General features: G+C 44.4%; 1 long non-coding RNA gene across 1 annotated transcript in view; it reads right to left on the minus strand.

Annotated features, from left to right (window-relative positions):
* Nucleotides 1-293: 293 nt before the first annotated feature.
* LOC139275978 (uncharacterized) overlaps nt 294-26,504 on the minus strand; it is a 69,110-nt gene continuing 42,899 nt past the window's right edge. The window contains exon 3 of the long non-coding RNA XR_011595799.1: nt 294-4,200. This is a non-coding gene — a long non-coding RNA (uncharacterized lncRNA). The remainder of the gene's footprint in view (nt 4,201-26,504) is intronic.

Consider the following 26,504-nt stretch of genomic DNA (forward strand, 5'->3'; position numbering starts at 1 on the left):
TTTATAAAGCCCAGGATCCCATTTGCCTTGTAATCCTGTCCTGCCACCTTCAAAGATTTTTGTGCACAAACACCCCCAGGTCTCCCTGTTCTTACAATTTTAAAGGGGATGCATCGTCTGTAATATGTTGTAACATTTTTGATGAGCGGAAAGATTAAAAAATTCATAATATGTTAATTGATAAACGTTCGTCTTCATACAGTGTTGAACAGGTGTCGGTGAGAGAAATAAGTCCTCATATTAAACTGTTATTTGATATATACTCTGAATAGTTTCAGGAAAGGAAGTCTGGATGAAACATTCATTTATTGTAGACTAAATTATTACAGTAAAAATAAAATAACAAGTAGATTGTCCTAATTCTTTCTCATTCTCAAATAATGTCTGCTGTCAACACAGTTGGGCAAAATGTTAAATACAGGTATGTGTGAATGAATAATTTTATTTGTGAGTTGTATTACATTGAGTTCACAAAGTTTGAAAAAAGATGGAACAGAATGGTCAGGAGAGAAAGAGCTTGCAATCAACTTATATTTAATTAAATAAATATTTCACCATATTGACGAAAATAGCATTTTAACTCCAGTAAAATATGGTTTGCTGCGAAACCTAGCACTATTGTTCAGGAAAGAAAAATTATATGGACACTTGGTGTACTTAGACTCAAATGCTTGATATTTAAGGGATTATACCAGTTGATTGAACAATTTTACAGAGTACGTGACTTAAATCCATCTGCCCCTAAGATGAATGATGGTAAATCTATCTCTAATGTAATTTGTCAATTTTAAAAGCATTAAATCACAAAGTGTGAAGGTGTTTAATACTATGATTAACAGTGTGTAAAACAAAATCACTTGTATGTCAACCTAGAAGAATTTGGAAGTAAATCAAACTTTACTTTGTGGTACTTGTATACAGTTACATTGGTATACAAAATCCACTTCTTAAATTTAATTTATTATGCTCTTGGTAATTAAAAAAAAAGGTCTCTGGCTGATATCTGTATTTGTTGTCTTTGCTTATTTGAGCCAATAGGGATGACTAAAATTGTGTAATATTTTTAGAAAGTGATAAAGATCTATTCCATTGTTAATATCGGTTTTCTGTTTCCTACCTCTGAACCAGATTCATGAGTACCCTGTACTGAAAATGGATAAAAGTGTAGATTATTATTTGTTGAGGTAATTAGTCAATAAATCACGCAGCATTTCAAACTTGTGTCGTAAAATGTATTTTTCTTCAGATTGGTCGAGTGGTCTCACACTCACCACTGAGTTAGAAGGTCATGGGTTCAAGCTCGACTCCAGGATTTGAGCACGTAATCGAGACTATTGCTTCAATGCAGTATTGAGGGGAAATTGTATATTTTCTGTAAAAGTTACCAGCCTCGCCAGTGTGGGTTTGGAGGTGGGCCCGTTGTCAAAATGTCAGTGATTGACAGCGGGGTGAGATCCCGCTCTAAACCCACCTCCTTGTCAATTTCCAAAGTGCCAGGTCTGGCTGCGGTTCACAAACCTGACGGCAGGCCAGCCAATTAACATCATTGAGAGGTACTTGAAAGTTATTTGAAAATAATTTTACCAAGTACTGATAATTTTTCAAACATTTCAGGCCATATTGCTGGCTGGGACGCCAGGGATGGGCTCAATATGGCCAGAGTTACTTCACTTGACGCTGTTACACCCTGGCTGCCATGTGATGCGCCAGGTTGGTACCACTCCACACCAGCACCATAAAGAATCCCTGCAATGTCCAAGCCATTCCTTTCACACTCATCACCGTTGCAGGAGTACCGTTATGTCTCACCATTCACAACAACTCATTAAGCCACTTCCAAAGGTGCACACAAATCTGTCTAAGAAATTAAAGTGTTCAAAATAAAGATTTCAATGTTTGACAATACATCAACATTAACTATACATGAACATTGGCTAGAGGACCCAAGTGCCTACTCTTGTGTGTTATTAGTTGGTATGATTGGACAAGGATGAGGGCAAGTGTGAGGTGTGGCTAGTGAGATGGGGAGGTGATAATGTAGGGAGAGAGAGAGCGCGATGGGTGGAGGTGCAAGAAAAGTTGGTGTGAGTAAGGATGTGCAGGACGAGGATAGGGAAGGCAGAGTGATGGGGATGTGATGAATGGCACAGCAGAATGAGGTTGAGTGTGGCTTTGCAGTAAAGTTTTGTGATCTACGGGGATCATTGAAATGTTTGTGCCACTGCAGCCAGCTCCTCTTGATGGCATCCCTGCTTGTGCCCTCCTGTGCAATGTGCAATCGGGCTGGGTTAGTGTCCTGGAGAGGTCCCTTCCACCCATTGTAAGGGAAGAGAACCTCCCTGCATCCATAAGCATCTGGTGGAAGTCATGAGAGTGTCTGGGTGCAGCCATGCACCTTTGTGCAGTGCCTGTTGGTGTTTGCAGCACCTGAGTCTGCAGAACACTGAACAACTGTCAAAATCAATGTGGATATGATCCCTATAAGGAAACTGGTTGATGACCTGCCATCAAATTACATCATCAGACTCTTCCTTTTAATTGGCTGGGAACATCGCAGGGTGGGCTGAACAAGTCCCATCAAGGGAAGGTTCTTCACACAGTGCGGGCTGGAGCCAGGAGTGAGGTCGCCCCTCCCCCTCCCCGGCTGCCCAGACTCGCCACGGTAGCCTAACATCTGTTATTTGGAAAATGCTGTAGGACAATCAAGCAGAGTCAACATGGTTTTATGAAAAGGAAATCACGTTTGACAAATTTGCTGCCGTTCTTTGCGGATGTAACGTGCCGAGTGGATAAGGGGGAACCAATGAATGTGGTGTATATGGATTTCCAGAAGGCATTTTATAAGGTGCCACATAAAAGGTTACTGCACAAAATAAAAGTTCACGGGGTTGGGGGTAATATATTAGCATGGATTGAGGATTGGCCAACGAACAGAAAACATAGTCAGAATAAACAGGTCATTTTCTGGTTGGCAAACAGTAACTAGTGGGGTGTCGCAGGGATCGGTGCTGGGGCTTCAACTATTTACAATCTATATTAATGACTTGGATGAAGGGACTGTGTGTAATGTAGCCAGGTTTGCTGATGATACAAAGATGGGCAGGAAAGCAAATTGTGAGGACACAAAAAAATCTGCCAAGGGATATAGACTAAGCGAGTGGGCAAAAATTTGGCAGATGGAGTATAATGTAGGAAAATGTGAGATTATCCACTTTGGCAGAAAAAAATAGAAAAGCAAATTATAATTTAAATGGAGAAAAGTTGCAAAGTGCATCAGTATAGAGGTACCTGGGGGTCCTTGTGCATGAAGCACAAAGTTAGTATGCAGGTACAGCAAGTAATCAGGAAGGCAAATGGGATGTTGAACTTTATTGCAAAGGCGATAGAGTCTAAAAAAGCAGAGAAGTCCTGCTACAACTGTACAGGATATTGGTGAGGCCAAACCTGGAGTACGGCATGCAGTTTTGGTCTCCGTATTTAAGGAAGGATATACTTGCATTGGCGACTGTTCAGAGAAGGTTCACTCGGTTGATTTTGGAGATGAGGGGGTTGACTTATTTATGGTTGATTACGTTGGAAGTATTCTCATTGGAGTTCAGAAGAATGAGGAGTGATCTTATCAAAACATATAAGATAATGAGGGGGCTCGACAAGGTGGATGCAGAGAGGATATTTTCACTCATGGGGGGAAACTAGGACTAGGGGGCACAGACCCAATAAGGGGCCGCCCATTTAAAATTGAGATGAGGAGGAATTTCTTCTGAGGGTTGAAATCTGTGGAATTCGCTGTCCCAGAGAGCTGTGGAGGCTGGGTCATTGAATATATTTAAGGCGGAGATAGACAGATTTTTGAGCGATAAGGGAGTAAAGGGTATGGGGAGCGGGCAGAGAAGTGGAACTGAGTCCATGATCTTATTAAATGGTGGAACAGGCTCGAGGGGTCAAATGGCCTACTCCTGCTCCTATTTCTTGTGTTCTTGTGAAAGGCATTTGCAGTCCGATGACAAGTGGATTTAGATCAACACAAAGGGTAATGCGAACACTGGGGTAATCCCTCAGTGCAGACATTCTTTGTATCACTAAGTATTTGTACAAATTACAGTGGGATTTGTTCCGTCACACTTCATGGGTACCAAGGGTAAATCTCTGGCAGCGTGCTTCCAGTTCACTGGTTCTTCTCAAGGCATCGAGAGGACACTCCTTGAGGGAAAAAATCAAAGAAATTAATGTAGAAGTTATTGTCAAGGGGCTCTGTCAGGTTTGTGCAATTTACCAATAGTGAAGGGTTATACATGTTAATTTTGTGTTTTGAGGAGGGTACAACTGTGCTCGTTTTATCTCTAATACAAAAGCTAAATCTGTGGATGCTGGAAATCTGAAAAATGTTAATTAAACTGTTGTCATTGCGACTGCTTATTTTTGATAAATCTGTGGTGCAGTTTATACTGTAGTTTATAACTTATGTCCTGATTTCATAGTGTTTATTCTGCTGCTTTCATAAACTGAGAGATTTGGAGATAACTTGTGACATATCCAGTAAACTACATATAAAGACAAGTTTCGTTTTAACTCTGAGCTTACTGCATCACCAAATGTCAATCGTTATACAAGCATATTCTAGTTCATCGGGACTGAGGGATTTGTTTGTGGGAAGTGATCATTAGCAACATAGAAAATAGGTGCAGGAGTAGGCTGTTTGGCCCTTCGAGCCTGCACCACCATTCAGTATGATCATCGCTGATCATTTTTGCAACTTAAGTACCCCATTCCTGCTTTCTCTCCATACCCCTTGATCCCTTTAGCCGTAAGGGCCACATCTAACTCCCTTTTGAATATATCTAATGGACTGGCCTCAACAACTTTCTGTGGTAGAGAAGTTTGCAGGTTCACAATTCTCTGAGTGAAGAAGTTTCTCCTCATCTCGGTCCTAAATGGCTTACCCCTTATCCTTAGACTGTGGCCCCTGGTTCTGGACTTCCCAACATCGTGACCATTCTTCCTGCATCTAACCTGTCGAATCCCGTCAGAATTTTATATGTTTCTATGAGATCCCCTCTCATTCTTCTAAATTACAATGAATATAAGCCTAGTCGATCCAGTCTCTCTTCATATGTCAGTGCTGCCATCCTGGGAATCAGTCTGGTGAACCTTTGCTGCACTCCCTCAATAGCAAGGATGTCCTTCCTCAGATTGGAAGACCAAAACTGCACACAATATTCAAGGCCCTGTACAACTGCAGTAACACCTCTCTGCTCCGATACTCAAATCCTCTAGCTATGAAGGCCAACGTGCCATTTGCCTTCTTCACTGCCTGCTGTACCTGCATGCCAACTTTCAATGACTGATGAACCATGACACCCAGGTTTTGTTGCACCTCCCCTTTTCCTAATCTGTCACCATTCAGGTAATATTCTGCCTTCCTGTTTTTGCCACCAAAGTGGATAACCTCACTTATCTACATTATATTGCATCTGCCATGCATCTGTCCACTCACCGAACCTGTCCAAGTCACCCTGCAGCCTCTTAGCATCCTCCTCACAGCTCACACTGTCACCCAGCTTAGTGTCATCTGCAAACTTGGAGATATTACATTCAATTCCTTCATCTAAATCATGAATCTATATTGTAAATAGCTGGGGTCCCAGCACTTTAACCTTGTGGTACCCCACTAGTCACTGAGAAAGATCTGTTTATTCCTACTCTTTGCTTCCTGTCTGCCAACCAGTTCTCTATCCACGTCAATATATTGCCCCCAATACCATGTGCTTTGATTTTGCACACCAATCTCTTGTGTGGGACCTTGTCAAAAGTCTTTTGAAAATCCAAATACACCACATCCACTGGTTCTCCCTTGTCCACTCTATTAGTTACATCCTCAAAAAATTCTAGAAGATTTGTCAAGCATGATTTCCCTTTCATAAATCCATGCTGACTTGGACCGATCCTGTCACTGCTTTCCAAATGCGCTGCTATTAGATTTTTAATAATTGATTCCAACATTTTCCCCATTACCAATGTCAGGCTAACCGGTCTATAATTCCTGTATTCTCTCTACCTTCTCTTTTTATAAAGTGCTGTTACATTAGCTACCCTCCATCCATAGGAACTGATCCAGAGTCGATAGTCTGTTGGAAAATGATCACCAATGCATCCACTATTTCTTGGGCCACTTCCTTAAGTACTCTGGGATGCAGACAGTCAGGCCCTGGGGATTTATTGGCCTTCAATCCCATCAATTTCCCGAACACAATTTCCTGTCTAATAAGGATTTCCTTCAGTGCCTCCTTCGGCCGGCCGGCAAATTGAAAAGTTATCTGGCAGAGTTTCCCCTTTTGACACACAATCGGGGATTTGGGCGCAAATTGCACACACAATTACGCTAGTTTTGAGAAATGTTGTCCCCGTACCCACAAGTTTCCGCTCAAACTCATTTGCACAATGGCGAACACACAATTTCCATGAACTAGCGCAATCGGGCAGCTTTAGAACAGAAATTTATTGACAATTTTGCTTTTTTTAAAAAAAAGTCCTTGATCTGTTCAAGAATGGTAACTTACATAGAAATATAGAAACATAGAAAATAGGTGCAGGAGTAGGCCATTCGGCCCTTCGAGCCTGCACCACCATTCAATATGATCATGGCTGATCATTCACCTCGGTACCCCTTTCCCGCTTTCTCTCCATACCCTTGATTCCTTCAGCCATAAGGGCCACATCTAAATCCCTCTTGAATATATCCAATGAACTGGCATCAACGACACTCTGCGGCAGGGAATTCCACAGGTTAACAACTCTCTGAATGAAGAAGTTACTCCTCATCTCAGTCCTAAATGGCCTACCCGTTATCCTAAGACTGTGTCCCCTGGTTCTGGACTTCCCCAACAACGGGAACATTCTTCCTGCATCTAACCTGTCCCATCCCGTCAGAATCTTACACGTTTCTATGAGATCCCCTCTAATCCTTCAAACTCCAGTGTATAAAGGCCCAGTTGATCCAGTCTCTCCTCATATGTCAGTCCAGCCATCCCTAGAATCAGTCTGCTGAACCTTCGCTGCACTCCCTCCAATAGCAAGAATGTCCTTCCTCAGATTAGGAGACCAAAACTGAACACAATATTCCAGGTGAGGCCTCACCAAGGCCCTGTACAACTGCAGTAAGAACTCCCTGCTCCTATACCCAAATCCCCTAGCTGTGAAGGCCAACATGCCATTTGCCACCTTCACCGCCTGCTGTACCTGCATGCCAACTTTCAATGACGGATGAACCACGACACTCAGGTCTTGTTGCACCTCCCCTTTTCCTAATCTGCCGCCATTCAGATAATATTCTACCTTCGTGTGTTTGCCACCAAAGTGGATAAGCTCACATTTATCCACATTATACTGCATCTGCCATGCATTTGCCCACTCTCTGAACCTGTCCAAATCACCCTGCAGCCTCTTAGCATCCGACTCACAGCTCACACCGCCACCCAGTTTAGTGTCATCTGCAAACTTGGAGATATTACCCTCAATTCCTTCACCCAAATCATTACTGTATATTGTGAAGAACTGGGGTCCCAGCACTGAGCCCTGCGGGAATCCACTAGTTACTGCCTCCCATTCCGAAAAGGACCCGTTTATCCCGAATCTCTGCTTCCTGTCTGCCAACCAATTCTTGATTCATGCCAGTACATTACCCCCCAATACCATGTGCCTTGATCTTGTACACCAATCTCTTATGTGGTACCTTGTCAAAGGCCTTTTGAAAGTCCAAATACACCACATCCACTGGTTCTCCCTTGTCCACTCTACTAGTTACATCCTCAAAAAATTGCAGAAGATTGGTCAAGCATGATTTCCCTTTCATAAATCCATGCTGACTTGGACCGATCCTGTCGCCGCTTTCCAAATGCGCTGCTATTTCATCCTTAAAAATTGATTCCAACATTTTCCCCACTACTGATATCAGGCTAACCGGTCTATAATTACCCGTTTTCTCTCTCCCTCCTTTTTTAAAAAGTGGTGTTACATTAGCTACCCTCCAGTCCATAGGAACTGATCCAGAGTCGATAGACTGTTGAAAAATGATTACCAATGCATCCACTATTTCTAGGGCCAACGCCTTAAGTACTCTGGGATGCAGACAATCCGGCCCTGGGGATTTATCGGCCTTCAATCCCATCAATTTCCCTAACACAATTTCCTGTCTAATAAGGATATCCTTCAGTTCCTCCTTCTCACAAGATCCTCGGTCCCCTAGTACATCCGGAAGGTCATTTTGTGTCTTCCTTCGTGAAGACAGAACCAAAGTATTTGTTCAATTGGTCTGCCATTTCTTTGTTCCCCATTATTAATTCACCTTAGTCCGACTGCAAAGGACCTATGTTTGTTTTCGCCAATCTTTTTCCCTTCACATATCTATAGAAGCTTTTGCACTCAGTTTTCATGTTCCCGGCAAGCTTCCTCTCCTACTCTATTTTCCCTATCCTAATTAAACCCTTTGTCCTCCTCTGCTGAATTCTAAATTTCTCCCAGTCCTCAGGTTTGCTACTTTTTCTGGCCAATTTATATGCCTCGTCCTTGGATCGAACACTAACCTTAAATTCCCTTGTTAGCCACGGTTGAGCCACCTTCCCTGTTTTATTTTTACTCCAGACAGGGATGTACAACTGTTGAAATTCATCCATATGATCTATAAATGTTTGCCATTGCCTATCCACCGTCAACCCTTTAAGTATCATTTGCCAGTCTATTCTAGCCAATTCACGCCTCATTCCATCGAAGTTAGCTTTCCTTAAGTTTAGGACCCTAGTTTCTGAATTAACTGTGGCACTCTCAATCTTAATAAAGAATATTATGGTCACTCTTCCCCAAGGGACCTCGCACAACAAGATTGCTAATTAGTACCTTCTCATTACACATCACCCAGTCTAGGATGGCAGTCGGTTCCTCCACATATTGGTCAAGAAAACCATCCCTAATAAACCCCAGGAAATCCTCCTCTACCACATTGCTACCAGTTTGATTAACCCAATCTATATGTAAATTAAAGTCGCCCATGATAACTGCTGTACCTTTGTTGCATACACCCCTTATTTCTTCTTTTATGCTTTCCCCAACCTCTCTACTACTGTTTGGTGGCCTGTACACAACTCCCACGAGCATTTTCTGCCCTTTTGTATTCCGCAGCTCCACCCATACTGATTCCACATCATCCAAGCCAATGTCCTTCCTTACTATTGCATTAATTTCTTCTTTGACCAACAACGCCACCCTGCCTCCTTTTCCTCTGAGTATCCTTCCTGAATGCTGAATACCCCTGGATGTTGAGTTCCCAGCCTTGGTCACCCTGGAGCCATGTCTCTATGATGCTAATTACATCGCATCCATTAACTGCTATCTGCGCAGTTAATTCGTCCACCTTATTCCGAATACTCCTCGCATTGAAGCACAGAGCCTTCAGGCTTGTCTTTTTAATACCCTTTGCCCCTTTAGAATTTTGCTGTAATGTGGCCCTTTTTGTTCTTTGCCTTGGGTTTCTCTGCCCTCCACTTTTACTATTCTCCTTTCTATCTTTTGCCTCTGTCTCCCTTTTATTTCCCTCTGCCTCCCTGCATAGGTTCCCATCCCTCTCCCATATTAGTTTAACTGCTCCCCAACAGCACTAGCAAACACTCCCCCTAGGATATTGGTTCCGGTCCTGCCCAGGTGTAGACCGTCCGGTTTGTACTGGTCCCAACTCCCCCAGAACCGGTTCCAATGCCGCAGGAATTTGAATCCCTCCCTTCTGCGCCACTCCTCAAGCCGCGTATTCATCTGAGCTGTCCTGCGATTCCTACTCTGACTAGCACGTGGCACTGGTAGCAATCCTGAGATTACTACTTTTGAGGTCCTACTTTTTAATTTAGCTCCTAGCTCCCTAAATTCGTCTCGTAGCACCTCATCCCGTTTTTTACCTACATCGTTGGTACCTTTGTGTACCATGACAACTGGCTGTTCACCCTCCCTTTTTAGAATGTCCTGCACCCGCTCCGAGACATCCTTGACGCTTGCACCAGGGAAGCAACATACCATCCTGGAGTCTCGGTTGCAGCTGCAGAAACGCCTATCTATTCCCCTTACATTTGAATCCCCTATCACTATCGCTCTCCCACTCTTTTTCCTGCCCTCCTGTGCAGCAGAGACAGCCATGGTGCCATGAACTTGGCTTCTGTTGCCCTCCCCTGATGAGTCATCTCCCTCAACAGTTCCCAAAGCAGTGTATCTGTTTTGCAGGGGATGACCGCAGGGGACCCCTGCACTACCTTTCTTACACTGCTCTTGCTGCTGGTCACCCATTTACTATCTGGCTGAGTACCCTTTACCTGCGGTGTGACCAACTCGCTAAACGTGCTATTCATGTCATTCTCAGCATTGTGGATGCTCCAGAGTGAATCCACCCGCAGCTCCAGTGCCGCAATGCAGTCTGTTAGGAGCTGCAGACGGATGCACTTCCCGCATTTGTAGTCGTCAGGGACACCAGAAGCGTCCCTGACTTCCCACATAGTACAGGAGGAGCATAACATGTGTCCGAGCTCTCCTGCCATGACTTAACCCTTAGATACACTTAAGTTGGCAACAACAATGCTAAAGGTTACTTAATGATAAAGAAAGAAAAAGAAAAGCTACTCACAAATCACCAGCCAATCACGTACCCCCTTGGCTGCGACGTCACCTTTCGATTTCTTTCTACTTTTATGCCTTCTTCCTGTAGCTGCACAAGCACGTCTCTCCATGCACCTCCCGAGCCTCTCGGCGGCGCACCACGACTCCCGACGACTCTCGGACGCTGGGCCTTTTTATAGGCCTCTCCACACACCTCCCGAGCTTCTCGCCAGCGCACCACGACTCCCGACGACTCTCGGACGCTGGGCCTTTTTATAGGCCTCTCCACACACCTCCCGAGCCTCTCGGCGGCGCACGACGACTCCCGACGACTCTCGGACGCTGGGCCTTTTTATAGGGCTCTCCACACACCTCCCGAGCTTCTCACCGGGGCACAACGACTCCCGACTTGGTGCAGTTTGATTAATACGACTGAAATGGTTTATCAAAAATAAGCATTTTAATAAGACTACCTAGTCCACGACCAGTCAGTAACCCAATATTAAATAACTGAAAATGACAAAGAAATATACAGAACTATTTGCTAGATGTATTTGGATACAGTAGACAGTACCTTAGTAAACTAAAAATAGATTATATGGAGGCCAATTCGTGTTTTCGCGCCCAAAAGAACCAGCTTAATTTTTAGAGCCTCCTTGAAGGCCTGCAAACGAGTTCAATTAGCGGAAAGTCTCAATGATTAATTCGCTCTAGAGTCATGGACAGTTTTGTACTTTTCGCACAATGTTTTTTAAAAGATTGGGGAAACTGAATTTGCGCTGAATTTAAGTTGCGCTTAAAATTCTGCGATCTTTTGTGCTGATTTCTCCAATTTGGGGCAAATTGCGCAAAAAAAACAGCACAACTGAGTGGAAATTCTAGGCCTTAAAATGTAACCTACACCTCTTAATGCAAAAAGTTTTCTTGATTATTAGGGCCAATAGGTGCAGTGCGGGCATTTTTTACTGTGAACTTATCATAGAACATCACTAGTAATGTTATAGTAATTAACAATAATTATTTCGGAAACCTGACTAATAGTATCACATGATTACTTGTTCTCAGTGTGTTTAATGCAATTGTTGTACTGCATCCTAAGTTTGCCTTTCTGTATCCTCGAACCAGCCTTCTGTTAGGTTGGCCAAAGAGCAGAGTTGACGGTGTCGGTGAAAATGTATAGAAACATAGAAAATAGGTGCAGGAGTAGGCCATTCAGCCCTTCGAGCCTGCACCACCATTCAATAAGATCATGGCTGATCATTCACCTCAGTACCCCTTTCCCGCTTTCTCTCCATACCCCTTGATCCCTTTAGCCGTAAGGGCCATATCTAACTCCCTCTTGAATATATCCAATGAACTGGCATTAACAGCTCTCTGCGGTAGGGAATTCCACAGGTTAACAACTCTGAGTGAAGAAGTTTCTCCTCATCTCAGTCCTAAATGGCTTACCCCTTATCTTTCGACTGTGTCCCCTGGTTCTGGACTTTCCCAACATCGGGAACATTCTTCCTGCATCTAACCTGTCCAATCCCGTCAGAATTTTATATGTTTCTATGAGATCCCCTCTCATCCTTCTAAACTCCAGTGAATACAGGCCCAGTCGATCCAGTCTCTCCTCATATGTCAGTCCTGCCATCCTGGGAATCAGCCTGGTGAACCTTCGCTGTACTCCCTCAATAGCACGTCCTTCCTCAGATTAGGAGACCAAAACTGAACACAATATTCCAGGTGAGGCCTCACCAAGACTCTGTACAACTGCAGTAAGATATCCCTGCTCCGATATTCAAAATTCCCCAGCTATGAAGGCCAACATACTATTTACCTTCTTCACCGCCTGCTGTACCTGCATGCCACCTTTCAATGACTGATGTACCATGACACCCGGGTCTCGTTGCACCTCCCCTTTTCCTAATCTGCCGCCATTCAGATAATATTCTGCCTTCGTGTATTTTCCACCAAAGTGGATAACCGCACATTTATCCACAATATACTGCATCTGCCACGTGTTTGCCCATTCACCTAACCTGTCCAAGTCACCCTGCAGCCTTTTAGCGTCCTCCTCACAGCTCACACCGCCACCCAGCTGCAAACTTGGGCGATATTCCACTCAATTCCCTCATCCAAATCATTAATGTATATTGTAAAGAGCTGGGGTCCCAGCACTGAGCCCTGCGGCACCCCACCTAGTCACTGCCTGCCATTCTGAAAAGGACCCGTTTATTCCGACTCTCTGCTTCCTGTCTGCCAATCAGTTCTCTATCCACGTCAGTACACGACCCCCAATACCATGTGCTTAATTTTGCACACCAATCGCTTGTGTGGAACCTTGTCGAAAGCCTTTTGAAAGTCCAAATACACCACATCCACTGGTTCTCCTTTGTCCACTCAGTTACATCCTCAAATAAATTCTAGCAGATTTGTCAAGTAGGATTTCCCTTTCATAAATCCATGCTGACTTAGACCGATCCCGTCACTGCTTTCCAAATGTGCTGCTATTTCATCTTTAATAATTGATTCCAACATTTTCCCCACTACTGATGTCACGCTAACCAGTCGATAATTACCCGTTTTCTCTCTCCCTCCTTTCTTAACAAGTGGTGTTACATTAGCTACCCTCCAGTCCATAGGAACTGATCCAGAGTCGATAGACTAATGGAAAATGATCACTAATACATCCACTATTTCTAGGGCTACTTCCTTAAGTACTCTGGGATGCAGACCATCAAGCCTCGGGGATTTATCGGCCTTCAATCCCATCAATTTCCCGAAAACAATTTCTCGCCTAATAAGGATTTCCTTCTGTTCCTCCTTCTAACTGGACCCTCGGTCCCCTAGTACATCCGGAAGGTTATTTGTGTCTTCCTTCGTGAAGATAGAACCGAAGTATTTATTTAACTGGTCCGCCATTTCTTTGTTCCCCATTATAAATTCACCTGAATCTGACTGCAAGGGACCTACGTTTGTTTTCACGAATCTTTTTCTTTTCACATATCTATCGAAGCTTTTGCAGTCAGTTTTTATGTTCCCAGCAAGCTTCCTCTCATACTCTCTTTTCCCCCTCCTGATTAAACCCTTTGTGCTCCTCTGCTGTATTATAAAATTCTCCCAGTCCTCAGGTTTGCTGCTTTTTCTGGCCAATTTATATGCCTCTTCCTTGAATTTAACACTATCCTTAATCTAACTTGTTAGCCACGGTTGAGCCACCTTCCCCGTTTTATTTTTACTCCAGACAGGGATGTACAATTGTTGAAGTTCATCCATGTGATTTTTAAATGTTTGCCATTGCCTATCCACCATCAACCCTTTAAATATCACTCGCCAGTCTATTCTAGCCAATTCACGTCTCATACCATCGCAGTTATCTTTCCTTAAGTTCAGGACCCTAGTCTCTGAATTAACTGTGTCGCTCTCCATCATATATAAAGAATTCTACCATATTATGGTCACTCTTCCCCAAGGGGCCTCGCTCAGCAAGATTGCTAATTAGCCCTTTCTCATTACACAAGACCCAGTCTAGGATGGCCAGCCCTCTAGTTGGTTCCTCGACATATTGGTATAGAAAACCATCCCTAATATACTCCAGGAAATCATCCTCCACCGCATTGCTACCAGTTTGGTTAGCCCAATCAATATGTAGATTAAACTCGCTCATGATAACTGCTGTACCTTTATTGCATGCATCCCTAATTTCTTGTTTGATGCTGTCCCCAACCCCTCTACTACTGTTTGGTGGTCTGTACACAACTCCCACTAGCGTTTTCTGCCCTTCAGTATTCTGTAGCTCCATCCATACTGATTCCACATCATCCAAGCTAAAGTGCTTCCTTACTATTGCATTAATTTCCTCTTTAACCAGCAATGCCACCCCACCTCCTTTTCCTTTCTGTCTATCCTTCCTAAATGTTGAATACCCCTGGATATTGAGTTCCCAGCCTTGGTCATACTGGAGCCATGTCTCCGTGATGCCAATTACATCATACCCGTTAACTACTATCTGCGCTGTTAATTCGTCCACCTTATTCCGATTACTCCTCACATTGAGGCACAGAGCCTTCAGGCTTGCTTTTTTAACACACTTTGCCCCTTAAAGAATTTTGCTGTAATGTGGCCCTTTTTACTTTTTGCATTGGCTTTCTCTGCCCTCCACTTTTACTTTTCTTCTTTCTATCTTTTGCTTCTGCCCCATTCTACTTCCCTCTGTCTCCCTGCATAGGTTCCCATCCCCTTGCCATATTAGTTCAACTCCTCCCCAAGAGCACTCGCAAGCACTCCCCCAGGACATTGGTTCCGGTCCTGCCCAGGTGCAGACCGTCCGGTTTGTACTGGTCCCTTCTCCCCCAAAACCGGTTCCAATGTCCCAGGAATTTGAATCCCTCCCTTCTGCACACTCCTCAAGCCATGTATTCATCTGAGCTATCCTGCAATTCCTACTCTGACTAGCACGTGGCACTGGTAGCAATCCTGAGATTACTACTTTTGAGGTCCTACTTTTTAATTTAGTTCCTCGGTCCCTAACTTCGTCTTGCAGGACCTCATCCCATTTTTTACCTATATGCACCACAACAACTGGCTGTTCACCCTCCCTTTTCAAAATGTCCTGCATCCGCTCCGAGACATCCTTGACCCTTACACCAGGGAGGCAACATACCATCCTGGAGTCTTGGTTGCGGCCGCAGAAATGTCTATCTATTCCCCTATCACTTTTGCTCTTCCACTCCTTTTCCTGCCCTCCTGTGCAGCAGAGCCACCCATGGTGCCATGAACTTTGCTGCTGCTGCCCTCCCCTGATGAGTCATCCCCACCCAATAGTACCCGAAGCAATGTATCTGTTTTGCAGGGGAATGACCGCAGGGGACCCCTGAACTACTTTCTTTCAGCTGCGCTTCCTGTTGGTCACCCATCCCCTATCTGGCTGTGTACCCTTTACCTGCGGTGTGACCAACTCACTCAACGTGCTATTCATGACATCCTCAGCATCGTGGATGCTCCAGAGTAAATCCACCCGCAGCTCCAGTGCTCCAGTGCGGTCTGTCAGGTGCTGCAGGCGGATGCACTGGGGTTCCACCGGGGTTCCGCAGGGCTCAGTACTTGGTCCCTTGCTTTTTGTGAAATACATCAATAATCTAGACTTGAATATAGGGGATTTTGATTAAGAAGTTTGCAGATGATACTAAAATCGGCTGTGTGCTTGATAATGAACAAAAAAGCTGCAGACTGCAGGAAGATATCAATCGGGTGGGCAGAACAGTGGCAAATGGAATTTAATCAGAGAAGTGTGAGGTAATGTATTCGGGGAGGGCTAACGAGGAAAGGAAATACACATTAAATGATCGGATACCGAGAAGTGTAGAGGAACAAAGGGACCTTGGAGTGCATGTCCACAGATCCCTGAAAGTAGCAGGCCCAGTAGATAAGCTGGTTAAGAAGGCATACGGAGTGCTTGCCTTTATTAGCTGATGCATAGAATACAAGAGAAGTGGGGGGCGGAGGTTATGCTTGAACTGTATAAAACACTGGTTAGGTCACAGGTGGAGTACCGCGTGCAGTTCTGGTCACCGCATTACAGAAAGGATGTAATTGCACTGGACAGGGTTCAGAGGAGATTTATGAGGATATTGCCGGGAGTGGAGAATCTAAGCTATGAGGACAGATTAGATAGGCTGGATTTGTTTTCATTGGAACAGAGAAGGCTGAAGGGAGACCTCATTGAGGTGTATAACGTTGAGGTGCCGAGATGTAGTGGATAGAAAGGGCCTATTTCCCTTTGCAGAGTGGTCAACAACCAGGGGGCATAAATTTAAAGTAATTAGTAGAAGGTTGAGGTGATTTGAGGAAATTTCTTCACACACAGGGTTGTGGGTGTCTGGAACTCACTGCCTGAAAGGGTGGTAGAGGCAGAAACCCTCATCACATTTAAAAAGTCCTTGGATGTGCACCTGAAGTGCCATAACCTGCAGAGTTGTGGACCGAGAACTGGAAAGTGGGATTCGGCTGGATCATCATCATAGGCAGTCCCTCGGAATCGAATACTTGCTTCCACTCTAAAAATGAGACCTTAAGTGGCTGAACCGTCCCAATATGAGAGCCGCAGTCCCTGTTACAGGAGAGACAGATAGTCGTTGTGGGAATGGGTGGGTGGGACTGGTTTGCTGCACGCTCTTTCCACTGCCTCTGCTTGATTTCTGCATGCTCTCGGCAATGAGACTCTGGGTGCTCAGCGTCCTTCCGGATGCACTTCCTCCACTTAGGGCGGTCTTTGGCCAGTGACTCCCAGGTGTTAGTGTGGATGTTGCATTTTATCAGGGAGGCTTTGAGGGTGTCCTTGTAACGTTTCCTCTGCCCACCTTTGGCTCGTTTGCCGAGAAGGCGTTCCGAGTAGAGCACTTGCTTTGGGAGTCTCGTGTTTGGCATGTGAACAATGTGGTCTGCCCAGAGAAGCTGATCAAGTGTGGTCAGTGCTTCAAAGCTGGGGATGTTGGCCTGGTCGAGGACGCTAACGTTGGTGCGTCTGTCCTCCCAGGGGATTTGCAGGATCTTGCAAAGACATCATTGGTGGTATTTCTCCAGCGACTTGAGGTGTCTACTGTTCAAGGTCCATGTCTCTGAGCCATACAGAAGGGCGGGTATTACTACAGCCCTGTAGACTATGAGCTTGCTGGCAGATTTGAGGGCCTGGTCTTCAAACACTCTTTTCCTCAGGCAGCCAAAGGCTATACTGGAGCACTGGAGGCGGTGTTGAATCTCATCGTCGATGTCTGCTCTTGTTGATGAGAGGCTCCCAAGGTATGGGAAATGGTCCATGTTGTCCAGGGCCACGCCGTGGATCTTGATGACTGGGGGGGGCAGTGCTGTGTGGCGGGGACAGGTTGGTACGCCTCAGTAAATACATTGACTGGATAGCCCCTTGTTGGCTGGCATGGACACGATGGGCCGAAATGGCCTCCTTCTGTGCTGTAAACTTCTATGATTCTATTATTCTTTGATCTTGTGATAATTATGAGTGCATCCTCTTGTTACTGATTTGTCAACGAATAGAAAAAATCTCGTGCTTTGAAAAGCTTTCGTAGTGTTGAAAACCTCTGTGAAATTTTTGCATTTTTAAAATATTTTGTCATTAACTAATCTTTCATTCTTGGTTACTGTAAAGTATTGCAGGTAGAGCGTCCGAAAACTCGGGACCGAGGCCGTTCCGGATTTCGGAAAATTCCTCCAACGTCCCAAATCTGGAACCCTCGGGCAGAAGGTCTGGAACGATGGCGGAGGCGGGGAGTGGGAGGGTCTGTGTCGGCGACGGAGGTTCCGGGGTGGTGGCGGAGGATCGGCGGATGTGGGGCGAGGATCGGGGGTGGTCTACGGAGGGCCTGGGGGGACGGCAGTGGAGGGTCGTCGGTGGTGGAGGGTCAGTGGCGGTGGAGGTGGCGGGTTCGGCAGCATTGGCGGCCAGGAAAAACCTGCATTGAAGATCTGCAAAAAAGATAATTTAAAGTTTTTATTTTTTAATTCTTTTTCGGCGGTTTAGCAGGTAAGGGTTTTGTGAATTTTTGTTTTTTGGAATCATTTGGGGCTGTTTCTCCCCCCTCCCTAAGCCCAACTCGCAATGGTAATCAGTTTTTTAAAAATGTCTGGATTTCGGAACATTTTACGCATTGCGGACAACCCTTCCACGGATCAGCGCGATTTCGGAACATTCCGAATTTTGGAACTCGGGATTTCGGACGCTCAACCTGTAATACATTAACTGGATATTAGAAAGACAAAGGGTAACAGACTAGATGTATTAGCAGATGAAAAGCTCTTTTTGTATGGTATTGTGTCTGCACAAAGGAGAAATTGCACAGTAGATGGTTGATTGCCAAACAAAAGAGGTTTTAATTATGGGAGTTAAAATCAAAGCCTAAATCAGAAGGGAGTCTCATGAACGCATTTAATTTTGGGTCCTATTACATAGATAGGGCTCCAAAACCATTTTAAGGCTTACAGGATGGAGTGTCTGCTGTGTATGCTCAATAGAGGCTGACAAACGTAGGCCTACAAGTTAAGTAAAAACGTACTTTTGTGGGGCATGGTGAAGCAGGAATGCTCCTCCGGATCCCACAAAAATAGTTTGGGCCGCTGATTCTTCAGGTTCCCGTTACTTGCTCATCAAAGAAACTAAATTGCTTTTGGCAAGCAAGGAGCTACTGTCAAACACTTTCCCATAACCCAAGTATTTGTCTTAACTACTTTCATGAGACAGCCTTAGCCTAACTTTGTATCCTTAACACAACCACAATATTGAAATATAATAGAGTCAGCACAATATGTATTTGGGTTCCAATTAAAGTGCACTTGACCCATCTCTTTCACAGTGAACCAGATGAAAATTTAGAATTTTTTAAAAATTCCCCAAATTTTGTGTTATTATTTAAACATTGTAGTTTTGGATAATTTCATGATTGTATGTTTTTTTTTCATTTGCTGTTGTGACTAGAAATTAATTTGTACAATTTGTAAGTGTGGTACTTGAATTATTTTATATTGTTTGAAAGAAGTCTGCATGCTTTTTATTTTAAGTGCTGAGTTCTCCAAACCTGCCAATCCTTTGGAATTAATAGTTATAATTTTGGCAAACCTGCACTGTACCACATCTAAGGCCAGTATATCTTTCTTGAGGTGCCGTGCCCAGAACTGAACATAATACATGATTGGAGCTGCAGGAGGAGCAAGGCGCAACTATTCACTGGGGGAGTATAGGACTCGAGGGCATAGTATGAGAAATAGAGCCAGACCTTGAAGAGTGAAAATAGAAAAAGCCTCTGTACACAAAGTATTAAGTCCTGACTCTAATGTACTGACTTACATGAGATACATGCTGAAGTCAAGGTCACTCAGGACCTGCACCTTAATTCTAGCTCTCCAGTCCCGCACTTGCCTGAGACCTCCCTTTATATACCTCAGTGGGACAGGTATGGAATGTCTCCTGCAAGTGCACCTCTGGTGGTAAGGTATGCTTACTGTTACAGGTCATATCCAGTTGGTCATGTATAGCATGGTAAGATACAGTTATATACAGTAATGTGAGATACATGACATCACCCTCCCCCAAGGTCTTATTGCCTTTATAGATTCAGTCTCTCGGGTGGTCTGCGCTCTCACGTGGAGCATCTTAGTTGTGGTTCAGTTGTTTGCCATAATAGGAACAGGAGCAGGCCATACGGTCTCTCGAGCCTGCTCCGCCATTTAATACCATCATGGCTGATCCAATCATGGACTCGGGTCCACTTCCCTGCCTGCTGTTCAAGTAGCTTCAGCTATTATACCATGAAATGAAACCTTCAATTCTAACACCAGTCTGAAGAGATGAAGAGATATTTAGGTTTGAAGTTATTTCTTCCAATTCACGATTTCTTACAGCCCTAGAGAGTTGAGGAGAGTGGTAACTGTGCCACCAATGGCAAAAATATATATTGAAGGCATTATCTGTTAATGAGTTACAGCTAGCTTCCTCCTTTGCCCACCTGATAACTTTGTTGTGCCCTCCAAAGGAACGTCTCCCAGTTTGGGAACCTCTGACAGACTAAATATTGGCAATTTTTAGAATATATTCCGTATGCACAAGGTACATTCTACCAGCTGCACTGTTATTTTGCAAACTTAATGAAAGTTTTGTAGACTTTGCTCCTGCATCCGCATTGTTTTGAATGAGAAGGAAATATGGGGATTGCCACTCAGCATTCTATCTCCATAGAGGTGAGATTTTAAAAAATGCACTTATTTGTTGACCGTTATCAGTATGCCTTGCTGGAATAAGTACATGTAAAATGCTGATGATTTTTATATTCGGACAGGCTGCATCAGCTAATGAAGATGCCATAGCACATTCAATGGCAATGTCTAGTGAAGGACAAAGAAAAATTCCCACAGAAAAGCTTCAGTGCAGCATGAAATCTGTAGCTATTGAAAGGTATAGAGCTACAGTTGACAGCCTAGTTATCGTCTGAATAATATTTTCTTTGTAAAATACGCACACTTTTTAGACAGATGTGAAATGATTTGTGAAGTGGGCAGCCTGCCTTATAACTGAAAGTGGAATTGTTCAAATAACAGTTTTATGAAACATCTGCTCTGTTTCTCTAATGTTTTAAGAAGTAGTTTTTTACCATTTGGTTCACTTGGTAACTACTAAGAATCAAGATTTAATTCTGCAATCAGGACTGTCATAGGTTGAGTTTGAGAATATGGTAATCTGAGAAAATCACAGTAGAATTAAATCTCATTAACGCATATCCTGCTAACACATATGCTTGTCAAATAAGCACAGGGATTACTCCAGCCTCTTGTCAATTAGCCAAATGTAAATGCAGTAGTTAATCTGATGAGCAAGTAGGATATGTTAGCAAAAAACTGCTCTTAGCAAGAATTCATATTTCCACCATTGATACTGATTCAAAATTAACCACATCAGTAAATTGTGGTTAGACCATTTGCTTTTAAGGAGATGGATGTACAGAATACAATACTGGGTAATAAACTAAAAAGTGTTTAATTGCAGCAGGAAAAGTTTCTATGAAAGAAAAAAAATTCACTCCTAACATCAAAATAGGCGCAAGCCAGAGCAAAAATAGGCATTCATCCTATTCCCTCTATTCTAGTTGAACAGCATTGCACCTGAACTGACTCTCTGGCTTTTCTGTTATCTGTGCCCTAAGAGGGTGTAAATTGCATGAAAATGGATGTCAGATCGCTTTGTACAGATCTCCTTTAATAGTGCCAGATGCAGATTAGGGCAAGCTGCCCAATAAAAACTTGGCGCTGCTGTTTAGGCATTTTCAAGCTTAGTGTCAAAAAAAGGTTTTATCTTTGGAGTTTTAAATTTAAAAAATGGTTTTGTTTCTTCAGAATTTAACGAATATTGCTGTCTGTTACACTTAGTGATGGAGATGGTGTTCAGTACTGTTCCACTTCACCCCTTTTGCAATGTGGCTTATTTCGAGGAGGAGAAGAGGAACCAAACCTAACACCCATTGATAGCTGCTGAAGAAATTACTCTTGCCCTCTCCTCAGGCACTAACAATTGTTTCCCTATCACAGAGCAAAAATCTTTCCTCCCCCCAAAAAATATAAAACTCCATTCTGGGAAGGTCTCTGCTTGCTTGTGTTAAATTATCAGTTAAGTTTGACCCTAGAATTAATTCATAGGAACCAAGGTGTAAAGCTTATTTAAAAAAAGATCACGGAATTAATGGCATTGAAAGGAAACTGCAATGGCAACAGAAAATAGAAAGTGATGATAAATGCTAAAAGCTCCATGCGAGGGGTGATGTGCTTTGTTGAGTTCTAAAGGGATTTATTTTAAGTCCCCTATTGCTCATCATTCACAAAACCTATGGAGCAAGGTATGTCATTTTTTTGTATCTATATATAATAAAAATAGTATGTGTGCATGTCTTTTGCCCATTATAATTTAGTAATCAATATTGAGCATGACACTTTTTCACAAGTAAATTTTATGTCGCACTTGCTCATTGACAAATTATTACGCTGTAACAACTATGGCCAGTGAACAAAACTAACCAATAAACAGTTGATGAATCAATCAAGTCACAAGATAGTTTTTAAAAACCTTCCATCCACAATTTTTCATTCTCTCAAACTCAAAGGCTGGAATTTTCTGGGGTCCGTGCGGGCGCAATTGAAGACAGGTCAGGGGGAAATGTGAAGTATCTTGCAGCGGGTCAGAAACCCACCGTCATCCGTCCCCACGCGCCTTTCCCTCAGGAACGTTTGTCGGCGTGGAAATGACCAAAACGGCAGAAACGGATGAGCTAATTTAAATCATATGTGGTACTTGTCAGATCCTTAAGCGCCTTTTTCACCCTATCTTTCAAATTTCCCTGGATGACCATGGAAATCATGCAGCTCGGGAATCACATCTGAGAACCTAAGGCACAAGTTAAGTAGCCATTGATCCAGCTCATTAGTACACGGCATGAAAAGTACAATAAAAACTCCAATCTCACAGCTGATCACTTTCATAATGCAGATGCTGTTGCTGACTGCATTGTCAGCACATATTTAGCTTTCTGGAGGTTGCATGTGTTTCCAGCAACATCGCCATCCACTGTCACCTCATTGGTGGAACCTATCACACCATTGACAGATTGCTTCTGTCATCTCTGCTCGACTGCCATCTATTCCATCAGCCTGGGTGCTTTTTATACTGTCTCACCTTGATCCTCAGAATTGGACCTTGATGAGCACCAACACCAGCAGCACTTGGCACACCAGCAGCACCAACAACAACACCACCAACCTTCTCAGCCACCTGATTCTGCACAGGACAGAGGGCATCAAAGCAAGGCTGCACGGTGCCGATACGATACCCCAACACAGGATATACAGGCAGAGGATGAGCTTCCTCAAGATGACAGAGTTGCAGTGCCAAAGGAGGCTGAAGCTGTCATGCCAGGTCATCGCAGACATTTGCACATTACTGGAGGAAAATCTGCAGCCCAGAAGAGCGGGTGAACACTTATCAGTGGCTGTCAAAATCACCAGCACCCTCAACTTCTTCGCCTCAAGCTCCTTCCAGGGATTTGCAGCAGACATTTGCGGCTTCTCGCAGTCGATTGCCCACAGTTGCATCACACAGGTCACGTGCCCTTTTTGACATGTCAGCCAATTATATCAACTTTGTCACCGATAAAGCCAGTGTTACTGAGTGGGTGCTTGGCTGTGTCACTGGCTGGCTTCCCTCGGCTGCAGGGTGTCATTGACACACGTGGCCATCGGTGCCCCCCATCATCACCCAGAGGTCTTTGTCAATCGCAAAGGCTTCCACTCCCTCAACGCCTGCAACCATAGGAAGATCATCATGCATGTGTGCACAAAATTCCCTGGCAGCTGTCATGACTCATTCGTCCTGCACCAGTCCACCCTCCCTCAGCACTAAACATCTTCAAACAGACTTTCCGGCTGGCTGCTTGGAGACGAGGGGTATACACTGAAGATATGGCTCATGACATCCTTGAGGAAGCCAAAGACTGTGGCCCAGTAAAGAGAGAATCATAGAATGGTTATAGCACAGAAAGAGGCCATTCAGCCCGTCGAACCTGTGCGGCTCTCTGCAAGAGCACTTCAGCTAGTTCCACTCCGCCGCCCTTTCCCCGTAGCCCTGCAATTTTTTTTCCTTCCCGTACTTATCCAATTCCCTTTTGAAAGCCACAATTGAATCTGCCTCCACCACCCTTTCAGGCTGTGCTGCATAAAAATGTTTCCCTCGTATCGCTTTTGGTTCTTCTGCCAATCACCTCAAATCTGTGTTCTCTGCCCTTCCGCCAATGGGAACAGTTTCTCTCTATCTACCCTGTCTAGACCCCTCATGATTATGAGCACCTCTATCAAATCTCCTCCCAATCTTCTCTGCACTAAAAGTTAATATGCAAGTACAGCAAGCAATCAGGAAGGCAAATGGAATGCTGGCCTTTATTTCAAGGAGGATGGAGTATAAAAGCAGAGAAGTCCTACTACAACGTACAGGGTATTGGTGAGGCCATACTTAGAGTACTGTGTACAGTTTTGGTCTCTATAAATGATAAATGGCAGAGCAGGCTCGAAGGGCCAAATGGCCTATTCCTGCTCCTATTTTCTATTTCCTATTTCTTACGTTGGCAGTCCTCGAGTCCTCCGGCACCATACCTGTACCCAGAGAGGATTGGAAAATGATGGTCAGCGCCTCTGCTATTTCTTCTCAACGGTTTGGGATATGTTTCATCCGGGCCTGGTGATTTATTTACTTTCAAAGATGCTAAACCCCTTAGTACTTCCTCTCACTGTTTATTTCAGCTAATATTTCACAGTCTTTCTTAACTACAATGTCTGCATCATTCCTTTCTTTTGTGAAGATAGACACAAAGTATTCATTCAGAGCCATATCTATGTCATTCGCCTCCACACACAGGTTAACTTTATAGTCTTTTATAGGCCCTACTATTTCTTTAGTTATCCTCTTGCTCTTAATGTATTTATAAAACATCTTTTGGTTTTCCTTGATGTTACACGCCAATATTTTTTTCATGACCTCTCTTTGCTTTCCTAATTTCCATTTTAGTTTCACCCTTCTGCTTTCTATATTCCTTTAGGGTTTCTGCAGTATTGTGCCCTCGTTCTCTGTCTTGACAAAGGGTCTCAGACCTGAAACGTTAACTCTGTTTCTCTCACCACGGATGCTGCCTGGCCTGCTGAGTGTTTCCAGCATTATCTGTTTTTGTTACCATTTAACAGCTGTTCACTTTCCAATTTCAGAAGATGGAGCCTTCAGGATTTGGAAGCTTTATGCAGGTTGGAAGTGTTTGGAGTAAATGCTCTCTCCACTGTCACCTCCTTGGAACAATCTCTTTCCCCATTGACATTGTTTCTGTTATCTCAATTTCAGCTGCCATATATAACATCAGAATGGGCATGCTTTATGCTCTCATCTTGGTCCTCAGAATCTGATAACGATCAGCCGCAGCAGCAGAACCAGGCACACCAGCAGCACCAACAACAAGAGCGCCAACCTTCTCCTCAACCACCTGATGCTGCACAAGGTAGAGGGCATCAGCGAAACGCTGCACCATGCTGGAGGCGATACCCCCAACACTGTATACAGGCAGAGGATGAGTTTTCTCAACATGACTGAGCAGCAGTACCAAAGGAAGCTCAGGTCCTCGCCAACATTTGCAGATTGCTGGAGCAACACTTGCAGCCTAGAGGAAGGGATGGACACCCCTTATCAGCAACTTATTTGTTTTGGGCTCCTTCCAGGTGTCTGCAGCAGACATTTGCGGCATTTCGCAACGGCCGCCCACAGATGCATCAGACAGGTCACTGATGCTCTCTTTGACAAGTCCGCCAATTATATCCACTTTGCAACTGATGAAGCCATTGTTATTGAGCGGGCGCTCGACTTTGCCGCTCCGGCTGGCTTCCCACAGGTGCATGTATCATCAACTAAACACATGTGGCCATCAGGGCACTCCAAGTGACTACCCTTGTGACTATTTGTGTGGGATCTTTCTTTTCCGAGTACTTCTATGTGGTGCTACCCCTGTGCCTTCAGGAGGGGTAGAGGCAGCCTGCTCACTTCCCTGCTGTGCCTACTTAGGCCTTCTGGCAGTCGTCCTCTGGGATTTGGAGCCTGTGAGGGGCCCCACCAAAGTCTGCTCCTCCTGTGACTGTGCAAGGGCAGACTCGGCCATCACTGTCCAGGGAGGCATCTGGGGCTCTGACCGAGGGGTTGGCAAAGGGGCTGGTAGTGTGAGCACTTGGAGAAGAGCCCCCACTTTCATATCCCCTCCCACCATCATCCCTCTCATGGGCCACCCCCACTTCTCTGCTAGCTAGTAACCGGAGAGCACCTTGGTGCACATCAGTGGGGCCATGAGAGTCCACATCTATATAGACATCCCTCCTACAAAGGATGTCTATGAGCCTCTGGTTTCTCTCCTGCCTATCCTCCAAAGATGACCATTTATTTTGAAGTAAAAACATGTTCTTATGCGACTGGCGCATTATGTCCTTCATGCAGGTGGCCATCCTATCCATGGAGGAACCTGTAGTTGCCAGTGCTGCTCATGTTTGAGATGGACCCCTCCATTTTCTTCACACTCTGTCACCAAGGTTCCAAAACCTGTCGTAGCCTCCTGCACTTGTTCCTGCAACTCCAGGATCGCCCTCTTCCTGGATGGCTCCCGAGGTTCAGCGCCTGCATGCAGCTGAGCAGAACTAGGAGACTCCTGCACCCTCCAACGAGGAGTCTCCACTACAGTTACTGTCTCCACCATCTGCTCTCGCTCACTTATGATGTGTGAGACACCAGGTGACAACACTACTCTCTCTCGCGACAGACCCACCAATGT

Source organism: Pristiophorus japonicus, chromosome 11 (assembly GCF_044704955.1).
Source record: "Pristiophorus japonicus isolate sPriJap1 chromosome 11, sPriJap1.hap1, whole genome shotgun sequence".
NCBI classification, from domain to species: Eukaryota; Metazoa; Chordata; class Chondrichthyes; family Pristiophoridae; genus Pristiophorus; species Pristiophorus japonicus.